Genomic DNA, 6580 nt, shown 5'->3' on the forward strand with positions numbered 1-6580 from the left:
TTAACTCAAGAAATACCAAATTTCAAACAAATCTTAAGATACCCTAATTCAAACTAACCCTAACATTAAAATTTTCAATTCACAATCAACAAACACAAACTAACAATCAAATAATCCCTAATTCAAACTAACAATCAAAAACCCTAAATCATTCACTTACTAACTAACAATCAATAAAACTAACAATCAATAAAACTAAGTATATTAGTACTCTAATTTTGAGATACTTCAACTAAATAGAAACAAAAGTAATCTTTTATGGAGGTTCTAAAAATTCACCTTGAGTAAGAAGGTCAGGGATGGTGGCGCGAACTGAGAAAGCTGATATGGAGGCGGCGCCGGTCGGGATGGAGGCGGCGCCGGTCGGGATGGAGGCAGTGCGACCTTCCTCTGCAGTTGCGCGCCCTCTGCAGCTGCGCACGACCTTCCTCTGCTGCTGCGATGGTGGCGTGGCGTGGTGCGGATCGGGGATGGGTGGGGATGGGCGCCGATGGAGGTGGCCCGGGGTGGGGAGTGAGACTTCACTTAGGTTTTGAGACTTCACTTAGGAGTGAGATTTGATATTATCATTCTTTTTTTAAGAGAATTGTTTAATTTACCGACCACGAGATGTCGGTATTTTTAAAAATAATTATCTATATTTAAAATTATTTAATAAACACCGACATCGTGAAGTCGATATTATTTAAATAAAATAATAATTTAAACACCGACATATATACATACATATATATATATATATATATATAGACATTAAATTTAATAAATTTAATTTATCAATCAAGTTAATTTTATAAATTTAAATTATATAACTCCTAAATATATAAATTTAATTTTATTGATCAACAAAAGTTTATCAATATCAAATTTAATATATAAATCTCCTTGAATTGATCATCGGTATTTCTTTAATTGATAATGTATTTCATATCTAAACCACTAGTATATAAGACTTGATTTGTTAATCTACTCGGGGAGTATATAATTAATCAACGTATTTATATATATATGATTTAACTACACATCAACAGAAGTTTAATTTAATAAATTTAATTTATCGATCAAGTTAATTTTATAAATTTAAATTATATAACTCCTAATTATATAAATTTAATTTTATTGACCAACAAAAGTTTATCAATATCAAATATATATATATAAATTAAACTTCTGTTGATGTGTAGTTAAAATATATATATATATATATATCATTTACATGTCGTCATAATTAGAAGCTGATCACTACACTTAACATCCATTCAATTAGATCGAACGTATATAATAATACTATCTCGCATTTCATACTCGAATGAATTATATGTTAGCTCTTCACCTCTACATCATGACATCAGATATTAAGTTCATGATTAGACGACGAACTGATAGAATTTGTACATTACTCTAGAAATATATGTATAATTATCTCCTAATTCATATCAACGTAATTTCATACTCTAAAAATGGATTATAGATATTGTTTTTTTTATTCCACGAATTCTAACTTTTTATTTATAAAAGTATACAAAATTGTTACAGTTTTTGAACAATTAAATGTTAGGTGTAAAATGAAATTTTAGTATTATGCACAATAGCAAAATTATGATTATTAATAGGAATATTTTAAACAAACCGACTTCCGGATGTCGCTTTTATTAAAAGTAATTAGATTTAATAAAAAATACCGACGTCATGAGGTCGGTATCACATTAAAAAGTAATCATGTTAATTAAATAATATTGACATCGGGAGGTCGGTATTTTATATTAAATTATTTTTTAACTTGTATAAAACCGTCATTCGGAAGAGGATTTATTTAAAGTTAATTGAAAATATTAATTTATTACATACTATTTAATTTTACCGACTTCCGGAAGTCGGTATTATAATTTTTTTGTTTTTTATTTTACACAAAATCGTCCTCCAGAAGATGATTTAAATAAAATATATTTCTCAATTTTGTTTTTTATATTTAATTGAGAAAATAATACCAACATCAAGAGGTCGGTTTTTATTGTAATTCATTTTCTGGGAAAAATTCCAACCTCCTGAGGTCGGAATTTGGTTTTCCCGCTTTATTTTGCATAAAAACCGACTACTTCTTGTCGGTTTTCATATCAACGTAATTTCATAGTATACAAAATTGTTATAGGTGTAAAATGAACAACAAACCGACCTCCGGATGTCGCTTTTAAAAGTAATATATGAAATAAAAATACCGACCTCCGGATGTCACTTTAATTAATAGTAATTAGAAAAAATACCGACCTCATGAGGTCGGTATTTTAATTACATACTATTTAATTTTATCGACATTCGGAAGTCGGTATTATAACCGACATCAAGAAGTCAGTTTTTATGCAAAATAACCAAATTCCGATCTCAGGAGGTCAAAATTTTTCGCAGAATAAAAACCGACCTCTTGATGTCGGTATTATTTTCTCAATTAAATACCGACCTCATGAGGTCGGTATTTTATATCAATTTATTTTTACATACTATTTAATTTTACCGACATACGAAAGTCGGTATTATTTGTTTTTTATATTTAATTGAGATTTATTAGTTTAATACCGACATCAAGAGGTCAATTTTTATTGTAATTCATCTTTTTCGGGAAAAATTCCGACCTCCAGAGGTCGGAATTTGGTTTTCCCGCTTTATTTTGCATAAAAACCGACTACTTGTAAATACCGACCTCCGGAGGTCGGAAATTACCGACCTCCATTTGAGGTCGGAAATTTTTAGGTCAGTATTCACTGTTTTTTTAGTAGTGGGTCATCATGGGGAATTTATTTCAGTTTTTTCAGCTCTCTTTGGTATCCAGAGTAACAATGATGTTGAGTCTTTTGTCTCTCTATATTGAAATGGAATGGTGCAAGGAAAATTGTATCAACAAGATCATTGTTGACGAATTATATTTTTATTGGCTTTTTGTTTGTCAACTTTTCCCTTGTAAAGAGTTGAATTTATCCAACTTACTTAGTTATTATAAGGGAAAATGCATAAGTACCCCCAACCTATTTCTAAAATCCCAGAGACACAATTATACTATACTAAGGTCCTATTACCCCTGAACTTATTTTATAAATAATTTTCTATCCCTTTTCGGCCTACATGGCACTATCCTTGAAAAAATTGTCAACATGCGCTGGGTCCAGAAGATAGTGCCACATAGGCCGAAAATGGGTAGAAAATTATTTATAAAATAAGTTCGAGGGAGTAATAGGACCTTAGTATATTATAAGTGTGTCTCTGAAATTTCGGGCATAGGTTGGGGGGTACTTACGCATTTTCCCTTATTATAATGAGGTTTAGTTTTATATCTCCCTCCTACATGTATTTTATTTTTGGTTTGATAATAGACAAGGTGGGCGTCAATGCCAAACCTTTCGCCACCTCAAGGCGGATTTCAAAGGAAAAAAAGAAGAAGTTATAGAAGTGTGAAAATTATATACCAACATGTATAATAGAAAAAATAATTAAAATAACAACTTGAAGAATTATGAACATTCACAAAGTAGACATTGAAATTTTGTAGGACAATACAAGACTCGTTCAATTTTTGTTGAGACTCTACAAGATGTATTCGATATCAGTTAGGATTCTTGGAGGCTGCTCTACCCGAAATCCTAGCTCATGTCTATATAAAGGGTAATATATTCCCTTAAAAAGTCAACTTGAATATTTCGCGAATTCATGAAATATTCATAAAGAAATAAAAATATGTTGGACTTTTCTTGATAATCAAATACTTCAAGAAGATCCACAAACACAAATTCTTTCATGGTGATCAAGTCCAAATCATCCCGGCCAGTTCAAGAAATATGTCACTAACAACCCTTTAATCATGAAGATCAAGTCCAAATCATCCTTGTTCAAGAAATACGACACTAACGACCCTTGAAACACGGAGATCAAGTCCATAACATCCTAATTCGAGAAATACGCCATCATGACTCTCGAATCACGAAGAAAGTTTAAGAGAGAAGAATCAAGAGATGAACAGATTTGTACGTGCACTATTTATCAATAAAATATGAGAAAAGGACAAATATACCTCGAAACTATCGTAAATGGTATGTCAATACCCTTCGTTATACTTTAGGACACTGATGCCCTTACCGTCTAATTTTTGGAGTGTATATACCCCTTTGCACTAACGGAAAGATACATGTCACGATCTTAACAGCCTATCCAAAATTTAGTGATTTTTTTATCCACAATTAAAAAATTGACCCAAATAATTAAAAATCCACCAAATAATTTTGAAGACCCACACCCAATAAATCTAATTTTCCCTTTCTTCTCAAGTTCCAACAACCAAAGACTGCACGAACCAGTTAAAACACACCACCATCGCGACTCCATCTTCTCCAGTGAAGTTCCACAAACAAAGCCACCTCTAACTGCTACCAAACCCAACATCCTTCGATTCGGCGAAACCAACGAGGCTGCAACCCTTCGGCTACCACGCACCCATCTCTCTCTCAACGTTGTTCCAACAGCTCCGGCGAGCATACCTCTAGCTCTCTTTACAAAGCTTCAACAATGGCGGCCAAGAAGGCACTCCGTAACCCATAAAAAATCAATCTCAATTCCATCAACTGAGAAACCTCCAAAGTTCTTTGTTGATGAGAATCATATTAAATTAGGATAGCAATTAATATGAGATTTAACTATAAAAAACCTCTAACCAAACCGAGAAGATAGTCTATTGGGGGTTTGGGGTTATAATTTGATGCGGGTCTTAAATTATTTGGGTAAGTTTTTAATTAATCGGGTCAATTTTTTAATAATGGATAAAAATTAAATAAATTTTACATAGGCCGTTAAGATCATGACACGTGTCCCTCCGTTAGTCCAAATAGTATATACACTTAAAAATTAGACGTTAAGGACATGAGTGTCCTAAAAGTATAGCGAATGGTATTTAGGTAACATTTACGATAATTCGGGGGTATATTTATCATTTTTCCCATAAAATATACATGTTTCTTCATATTTTTTTGCGATTTCAATATATTTTCAGTCACTTTAAAATTTGTTGCAAACACATAATAAGCTTTTCAACAATCATAATACTTAAATGTGTATCAACTATATATTCTTTATCCCAACCATAAAGAGAAGATTCCTTGTTACAAAACCACAAAAATACTTGGTGAAACGGTAGTTATAAAAGATAATAAGGATTTATAAATCTTTCAAGCAAACAGATGCATCGTGGGCATTTGGTCTAGTGGTATGATTCTCGCTTCGGGTGCGAGAGGTCCCGAGTTCGATTCCCGGAATGCCCCATCTCTTTTTTATAATTTTATTTAAATGATTTTTGCGAAGTCAGAAATTTTGTTAAGAATATCCAAGATCTAATATATATGTGTGAAAAATAATTTTTGACCTATATATTCCGTACTATAATTTTTCGATAAAGCGTGTCCGATTCGCCACCCTTGGCTAAGCGTCCATACAAGTTAGTATGTACTCCCTCCGTCCCTATTTACTTGTCCATATTTCCTTTTTTAGTTGTCCCTATTTAGTTGTCCATTTTGACAAATCAAGAAAGGACAATAATTTTTTTCCTATTATACCCTTATTTACACTTCTTGAAAATTGTAAAAGTGTATGTTGTTTCCCTCCAATTTATTTCACTTTAATTCAAATAAGTAGTTGTAATTTTGAAGTGAAAAGTTGTCATAAGGGTAAAATTGTAACTTCACTATGCTAATCATTGTTGCCTTAATCTGTGTGCCATTTCTAAAGTGGACAACTAAAAAGGGACGGAGGGAGTATCATTTTGATTGTTTTGGAGGGTGGGGGTACTTTGTTTAATATATTTGCTAAAGAATCCACACTGAGATTGATGTTCTGAAAATTGCAGTAAACACATCAGGCAATATTGATAGTGACATCAAGACAATAATATAGTTCATGGTGGGGCTCAAAGACATGTGCGGACAATTTAATCTAACAGAGTCAAGTAGACAACATCGAGCATAGTCCAGACTGCTCTCTAAAATAATCTATGTTCCTATTAAAAATAGATTTTTCTTAATATTTGTTATTTCACAAAATCAATATATAAATCATATTTTTCTTCTTATTTTACATTTGAGAGTTGTTAATTAGCTTTGAAAGTATGAATTAAACCAACATAGGAAAACTAAATAATTAATTAATGTTCATTGATCAATTTAATTAATCAAAATAAAGTAGTCATGAATCATTTTTATTTATTGAAAATTTGATCTAAAATAATATTTACTAAATAAGGTTATAATTTGGAAATTTAATAGTTGACCAAAGTCAATATTTGAGGTAAACAAGCTCAAAATTGAGATTTAAAAGTTCTTGGAGGTTCTGAGGGTGATTTTGAACTTGAATGGATGGTTTAATTTGGACGAGTCCAAGGGGGCTGGGTGGGGGTGATTCAGATACTTAAGTTATATAGTAGTTAATTTAAAGATTAAGGATTGATCACGATCAACAATGTGCTTGGAGGTCCTATCTGATCGGTGTTTTGAGAGTTTCAATTGGTTTGTAACGTGTTTTTAGGAGTGATTTGCATATTTTTGTTTGAATT

At 31.7% G+C, this 6580-nt stretch overlaps 1 non-coding gene across 1 annotated transcript; it reads left to right on the top strand.

Moving 5' to 3' along the window:
• The first annotated feature begins 5225 nt into the window (after positions 1-5225).
• On the top strand, positions 5226-5297 carry TRNAP-CGG (transfer RNA proline (anticodon CGG)). Its single transcript has one exon. It is a non-coding gene; the product is annotated as a tRNA-Pro (tRNA).
• Positions 5298-6580: the final 1283 nt, after the last annotated feature.

This window comes from Solanum verrucosum, unplaced genomic scaffold (assembly GCF_900185275.1).
Source record: "Solanum verrucosum unplaced genomic scaffold, falcon-dt-bn FXZP01000153.1, whole genome shotgun sequence".
NCBI classification, from domain to species: Eukaryota; Viridiplantae; Streptophyta; class Magnoliopsida; order Solanales; family Solanaceae; genus Solanum; species Solanum verrucosum.